General features: G+C 33.7%; 1 non-coding gene across 1 annotated transcript; it reads right to left on the reverse strand.

Annotated features, from left to right (window-relative positions):
* Positions 1-2159: 2159 nt before the first annotated feature.
* Positions 2160-2233, reverse strand: TRNAI-AAU (transfer RNA isoleucine (anticodon AAU)). Its single transcript has one exon. It is a non-coding gene; the product is annotated as a tRNA-Ile (tRNA).
* Between the last annotated feature and the right edge of the window lie 4978 nt (positions 2234-7211).

The following is a 7211-nucleotide window of genomic DNA, read 5'->3' on the forward strand; positions in this document are numbered from 1 at the left end:
AATATCCCAAGGACGTTCAAGCTTGATTGAGTTTCACACAACCCTAGTAATAGCATCTCACTAGCAGATTGTTTTTCCATTGAACATTGTGGTTGACTTTAGCATTGGTTTATGTGGGGTTTAGTTTCTACCACCATAGTTTCAAATCTTACAGGGAGGAATTGAGGATGTGAGTCACCTTTGAGTGAATTAAACTATCACAAGGGGTGTACAAGCTTGAACGAGCTTCACACAAATCTAGTGGTAGCATCCCACAAGTGGGCAGAGCGTTGTTCCATCCAACACTGGGGCTGATCCCAGCCTAAGCTCAGTGTAATTTGAAGATAAAAAACCAAAAAACTAAATTTATGGCTGAAGATCCTATAGGATTTAGATCCAAAACTGGGGCTGACCCCGACCTAGGATCAGTGCAACTTGAAAGATAAAAAAACCAAAAATACTAAATTTATGGCTCAAAACGCTACAAGATTTAGATCCAACACTAAGGTTGACCTCAACCTAGGCTCAATCTAACTTGAAAAATAAAAGACTAAAAACACAATTTATAACTCAAAACACTACAAATTCTTACCATGCATAGTTTCAATTTAGGATAAAAAGACAAGAAAACACAATTTATAACTCAAAACACTACAAAATCTTAAAGAGAAGAAGAATTTCAAAACACAATTTGAATTTGGGATAAAGACAAACACAATTTATAGTTTAAAACGCTACAAGATATTGATAAAGACAAACACAATACACAATTTCAATTTGTGATAAAGACAAACACAATTTATAAAGATAAACACAATACACAATTTCAATTTGGGATAAAGACAAACACAATTTATAGTTTAAAATGCTACAAGATATTGATAAAGACAAACACAATACACAATTTCAATTTGTGATAAAGAGAAACACAATTTATAAAGACAAACACAATACACAATTTCAATTTCGGATAAAGACAAACACAATTTATAGTTTAAAACACTACAAGATATTGATAAAGACAAACACAATACACAATTTCAATTTGTGATAAAGACAAACACAATACACAATTTCAATTTGGGATAAAGACAAACACAATTTATAGTTTAAAATGCTACAAGATATTATTAAAGACAAGGGGCGTATACAAGAATGCGCAGTTTGAACTTAGCGATTCCAACAACATACACAATACACAATTTCAATTTGTGATAAAGACAAACACAATACACAATTTCAATTTGGGATAAAGACAAATACAATTTATAGTTTAAAACGCTACAAGAACATACAATATACACAATTTCAATTTGTGATAAAGACAAACACAATACACAATTTCAATTTGGGATTAAGACAAACACAATTTATACACAATACACAATTTCAATTTGTGATAAAGACAAACACAATACACAATTTCAATTTGTGATAAAGACAAATACAAATACAATTTATAGTTTAAAACGCTACAAGAACATACACAATACATAATTTCAATTTGTGATAAAAACAAAGATAATACACAATTTCAATACACAATTCCAATTTGGGATAACAATTTATACACTATACACAATTTCAATTTGTGATAAAGACAAACACAATACACAATTGCAATTTGAGATAAAAACAAACACAATACACAATTTCAATATGGGATAAAGACAAACACAATTTATACACAATACACAATTTCAATTTGTGATAAAGACAAACAGAATACACAATTTCAATTTGAGATAAAGACAAAAACAAACACAATACACAATTTCAATATAGGATAAAGACAAACACAATTTATACACAATACACAATTTCAATTTGTAATAAAGACAAACAGAATACACAATTTCAATTTGAGATAAAAACAAACAACGATAATATGATAAAGACAAACACAATACACAATTTCAATTTGAGATAAAGACAAACCACACTAAAATTTGAGATAAAGACAAACCACACTAAAAGATATTATCAATTTTGAGATAAAGACAAACCACAATTTTGAAATAAAGACAAACCACACTAAAAGATATACAAACCACACTAAAAGATATTATCAATTTTGAGATAAAGACAAACCACACTAAAAGATATTATCAAGGGGCGTATACAAGAATGTACAATTTGAACTCAGCGATTCGAACAACATGAAAGGCGTCTTCGATACGTGGCCTATGCAGGTCTCGAACCTGCGACCTTCGCGTTATTAGCACGACGCTCTAACCAACTGAGCTAATAGGCCTGGCTGGTAGCACTTTCATGGGATGACCATCTTAATGTTGATCGCTGAGGTATTATGAAGTCAATAATCTAGCAAAGCCTGTCTATCATTTCGATTTGCAATAACCGATTTCAATTCCAGCAGAGTGAAGGTCAGAAACACTTGCATAACGCTCTCTAAATAATACCACTGTTTTGATTTGCAATTTTTGTTCGTATTTACATCAGAATATTTGCTTCACATAGTTAGAATGTATGCCCATTTTATAAACCGATAACATTGGCCTGCCAAAATAGCAGCACATAATTAACATTTACAAAGTCTGTCAAACTTTTTGTAAGGTTTTCCCTCAAAATATCGAAATCCATTCAAGGGCTGGTTAGTATTTCACGTGAGTGTCCAAATAAAAAATTACCACCACACTGGAGTCGAACCAGACCAACCCAGACAACAATATTAAGACTCTGGGATAAGTCAAATGGGGGGCATTGCCTACTTGGTTGTTAATTTTGCATGGAATGTCAAAAATGGTTGGAATTTGGTTTTTCTTTTTCAAGACATTAGGAGTGTTTAAATCCGTTAAAACTTGTTTGTTTTTATAATGAAAACTCAAATAATTACCTTTGAGGGGGCCTAGAATACATCGTGAAGAGAGTGACCATGAGTGCAAACACCTAATTGAAAATAAACTTAGCTTATTAAAAGTTGTCAAGATGGACATCAAGATTGAAAAGTTTTAAGACTAGATCTTGGTCGATGCAAAAAGCAATACGAATAAGTGAAAGTAGTGAAGGCATTTGGTAAGAGCACGCGGAAAATTTGTGGGAACTAATCCTTGTTTGTTGGGAAGGTCTTTGTCTCTAAGAGGCTTATTCTTTTGTTGCTAAAATTAAGCTATAATTGTAACAAATTCTCGTATATTATTTTTTGACATTTTGGTTTAAGTATGGTTAAAAGAATACTAATGAATTTTTTGAAATATAGGGACCTCTCCCAAATTTAGAGGTGTCAATCTTTTCATCTTTTTTTTATGCTCTTTTATTACGTAGACTCATTTTTTTTTATTGGGGTCAATAATTGTTGAAAGCTCTAGAGTGTGTAGAGTGAGCAACAAAGTGTTTCCTTTACGAAGCACTCTACTCATGGTACACAATGCATAAGTTCAATAATCCATAAGTTAACATACATGTGCCATTTCCATCTTCACCTTTTTGTTCACACTTGGCTTTGCAGATACATAAGCATACATATTAAAGAGTCATCATGCCAAATAAAATACATATTGTGTTATATATTTGTGAAACACTTTCATCTCTTGTCTTGTAACAATGATATAAAGTATCAATTCTAATCAATTGACATGTGTGGAATTCCATGAAACATGGGAGACTATCTATTAGAAGGGAAAACCCAAAAAACAACTTCTTGTATGATTCTTGTTTCCACAAAATCTGGCATGCCTACTACCAATCCTCACTACGCAGGGCCAAACCTCAACAATAATAGAAAGGGTTGCCATTGTCACCTCAAAAGCGTTTCTCCTACTCTTTAGTGGTATTAACCACAAGGGAGCCATCAATAGATCACCTAAAGGATATGGCTTAAGGTGAAGGATGAGTTGTCTATCCAGAGTATTGACAAAGCCTAGAAAGGCGTAAATGTTCTCTACCAAGGTTCAAATACTGCATGTCTAGACCAAAGATAAGGTTGCTATAAGTAAGGGTTTTGGTTGATATGCTAATAAGGTGCACAATGTCATATAAAAGCGTAACGAAATGAATTTCTGATGATGATCAACAAATAGCAACAATGGCCTTCCAATAGAAACTAGGATTAGGGATAAGAAGTTGATTTTTATGGGAAATGTATGCATAAACAACAAGCAAGTGTGACATTATCCTTAAATAGGGGGGATTAATCATGCACTATTCTAGATTTTGCCTTCATATTCTTTATAGATGCAATTCCTAAATTATGAGCCAAAAGCAACCAACACAAGTTCACTTTTATGTAGAAAATTGCCCTAAAACCCTAGCAACTAACCCTAGATGTCTAGGAACAACCAAAGAGGAAGAAATTCAATAAACATTATGGCTTATCAACACAACAAAGATTAGTGCCTTATCCTAAAAGGGTTTAATGGAGACTTTTAGGGCCAAAATTTTTGGAAGAGACGTTAATGGAGTAAGGGGAGATGACTAGGGCATCCATTTTTCAAAACCCTAACTATTTTTCTTGTGAGTGGAGAAAATAATATAAGGAATGCACAATTAGAGTTTCCTTATAGGCTTCCGAGAGAACAATTTTGCATGCAATAATGGAGCAAGGTTTCAGTATAAATTCAACATTTTGTCATGACATAAATGGAAACCCTACTTCACACATATAATATGAAAAATATCAAAGATAAAACAATGAACTTATAAAATTCACCAAAGAAGCACTTGTTCAATCCCAAAAAAACATCTCCATGCAAAATATCGTGCCACAATAAATTCACACCATAGAAAATCATATCTTTCCCAATGTAGTGAAAATGACTAATTTACAATCTCTTTGGAGAGAAGAGTGAAGAATGTGTGAGCAAGATGATGAAATGAAATGAGTGAGTGCCTCTATTTATATGAGGCTTACCTTACTCATTTTTACAATAATATAAGTAAAAAGCTTAATTACCAATTTACTTTGAGTATTCCAGAAGAGTGAGGTTACAAACTAACCTCATGGTAACATAACAAAAGATGCTAAAAATGCCCACACATGTGGGAGGAAAACCTCCTCCACGATGATGTCATCCTCCAAATGGGCTCTAAATGCCATAAGTAAGTATCAAATGGGCTAGTGAGTGTTAAATACTCCAAGAAGTATCTCTAAGACCATGAACATGCCTCCAAATCAATATGCCATCACTAAAATTCCCAATGTCACCCTCTAAAGGGAAAGTGGGGTGATATCACACCAACCTACTCAAGCCTTGAGGGAAAATAGTGATTTGAAAGCCCTCACCTATAATCTCAAGGATAAACATCATCATTCATTCTTTGGAGAAAGAAACACCAATCAAATAGTGTCAAGGCCAGCTTGAGGGCATCTTGGGTCCACTGGGCACTTAACCTATAAATCCAACACCAAGCTTCATAGGCTTAGCATCTTAGTATCTGGGGTACCTCTGATTGTTATTTACCATGTGAAATCATCAAGTAGCCCAATGCTCTTCTTTGGGTGGGAAATGCTACATCGACAAATTCATATCTACTCTTTGAAATAAGAAAAATGGCCTCTGGTATGTTGCTAAACAGAGTGATAATCATGTCCCAAAGGTCACTACTATTATAACAAAACCACTTAACAAAACCTTACTCAAAATCAATTGAATCACCAATCGTTACAGAAAATAACGATAAATGAATCATAGTGGACCATACCTAATTCTAGGGGTATAATAATACTTCACACCAAGCTCACCTTCAAATGTTTAATTAGATCAAATCCTGTAAACAGGTTACCTCCTTATGCTAGGGAAGGTTAGATGGATAACCTTATTAAGTGTTTCCAACCCTTAAGGGGAAGTGATAGGTCCCAAGTTAGCCCATCAATCCATAGGTATGTATGAAATGGTGGTTGGAAAGTGGGAAGGACTTTAGGGAAATGTGTCATAGCCATGAAACTAGCTAGTGAAGGTACAACATACCAAGCATATAAATGTAAGGAGGAAGTAATCATGGAGGCATGATATACATTTTCCTTGCTTTTTCCACCCCTCTTGTGCACCTTTTATTTCTTATGATTTTCTTTGATTTGGGCACACAACATAGATCCCAATCTTTCTTTTGAAAATTTCCATTACCCCCTAATGATGAGTCAATTTATCACTCATTAGGGTTGAGACAATACAAGACATCCTTTTCTAGATGAAGAATCATGTGCTTAAGGAACTAGGCGATGGCTAATGAACTTGAGGTAGATCTCATGCTAGGACTTTTCCCATGTGCTAATCAAATGTCTTGGCCATATTTTGCATTTTGTTTTTTTCTTCCAATGTGGCTTTCTTATGTGTTTATATTTCTTTTAGTTGTATCAAGCTTTAGGGAAAGGCTGTCTGGGCTGAGAGTCAAGGATGAGGATCAAAGGGTGGCAATCCCAATGACCAATGACCACCAACCTAAAGAATGGAGATGAATAAAGGGAAAGATAGAAAGTGGAGGATATTGGAATCATGTTATGTCTTGATCGAATAGGGATGCTAGTTAGTTGGATGTCCAAGGAGGAGAAAAAATTTCTGCTATGGGTTACTTTTTGGTGGGAAAATGTTCTAAATCCAACTTTGAAGGTTTGACAATTGGTATATCGGTGCTTTCCTATCTCATTATATGCAACATGATTCAAAACATGAATAGAGGTGTTTTTTCTATTGAAATGAATATTTTTCTCATCCTTTCCAATGTCTAAGATAATATATCCAAGTTTCATTTCAGACTATAGTCACCTCCCCATATGAGAGAAAAATTATTATACATTTTTTATACAATATGTCACTAATGTTACCTACAATTATTTTCATATTTTTTATTCCTCCTATTTGGTTACCCCCAATGCCTATCATGTTTTCTTCGTGTTCTTCTAAATAAGTCAAATGTAACGTATAAGTTTAAGATTGTTTTACAACATTATACGTGGTAGCTACATTTGTCCTATTTTATTTACCAAGAATGAAAATCTTATATTTTATGCATATATTGTTTCCATAGACACTAATAAAGACAACGACAGTTATCAAGAATGTTATGAGAATAAATCTCAAATATTTTCTCAACTTCTATTCTTACTTTTACATCCCTTCTTCAACTCATGTAAGTCCTAAAATATTATGAACAAAGGTGTACACAAAGGTCACTAGTGGGTCTCCTAATAACATAATGGTTGATTGGTTACGTGTAAACAATTGTGATTTCTTAACTTTCCCCTCCTATGCGGGACATGTTGTGTAGGTGTATGTGTA

The sequence above is a fragment of the Pinus tabuliformis genome, chromosome 1_2 (genome assembly GCF_031772625.1).
Source record: "Pinus tabuliformis cultivar Carrire ecotype Pingquan chromosome 1_2, CPIR1, whole genome shotgun sequence".
Taxonomy (NCBI): domain Eukaryota; kingdom Viridiplantae; phylum Streptophyta; class Pinopsida; order Pinales; family Pinaceae; genus Pinus; species Pinus tabuliformis.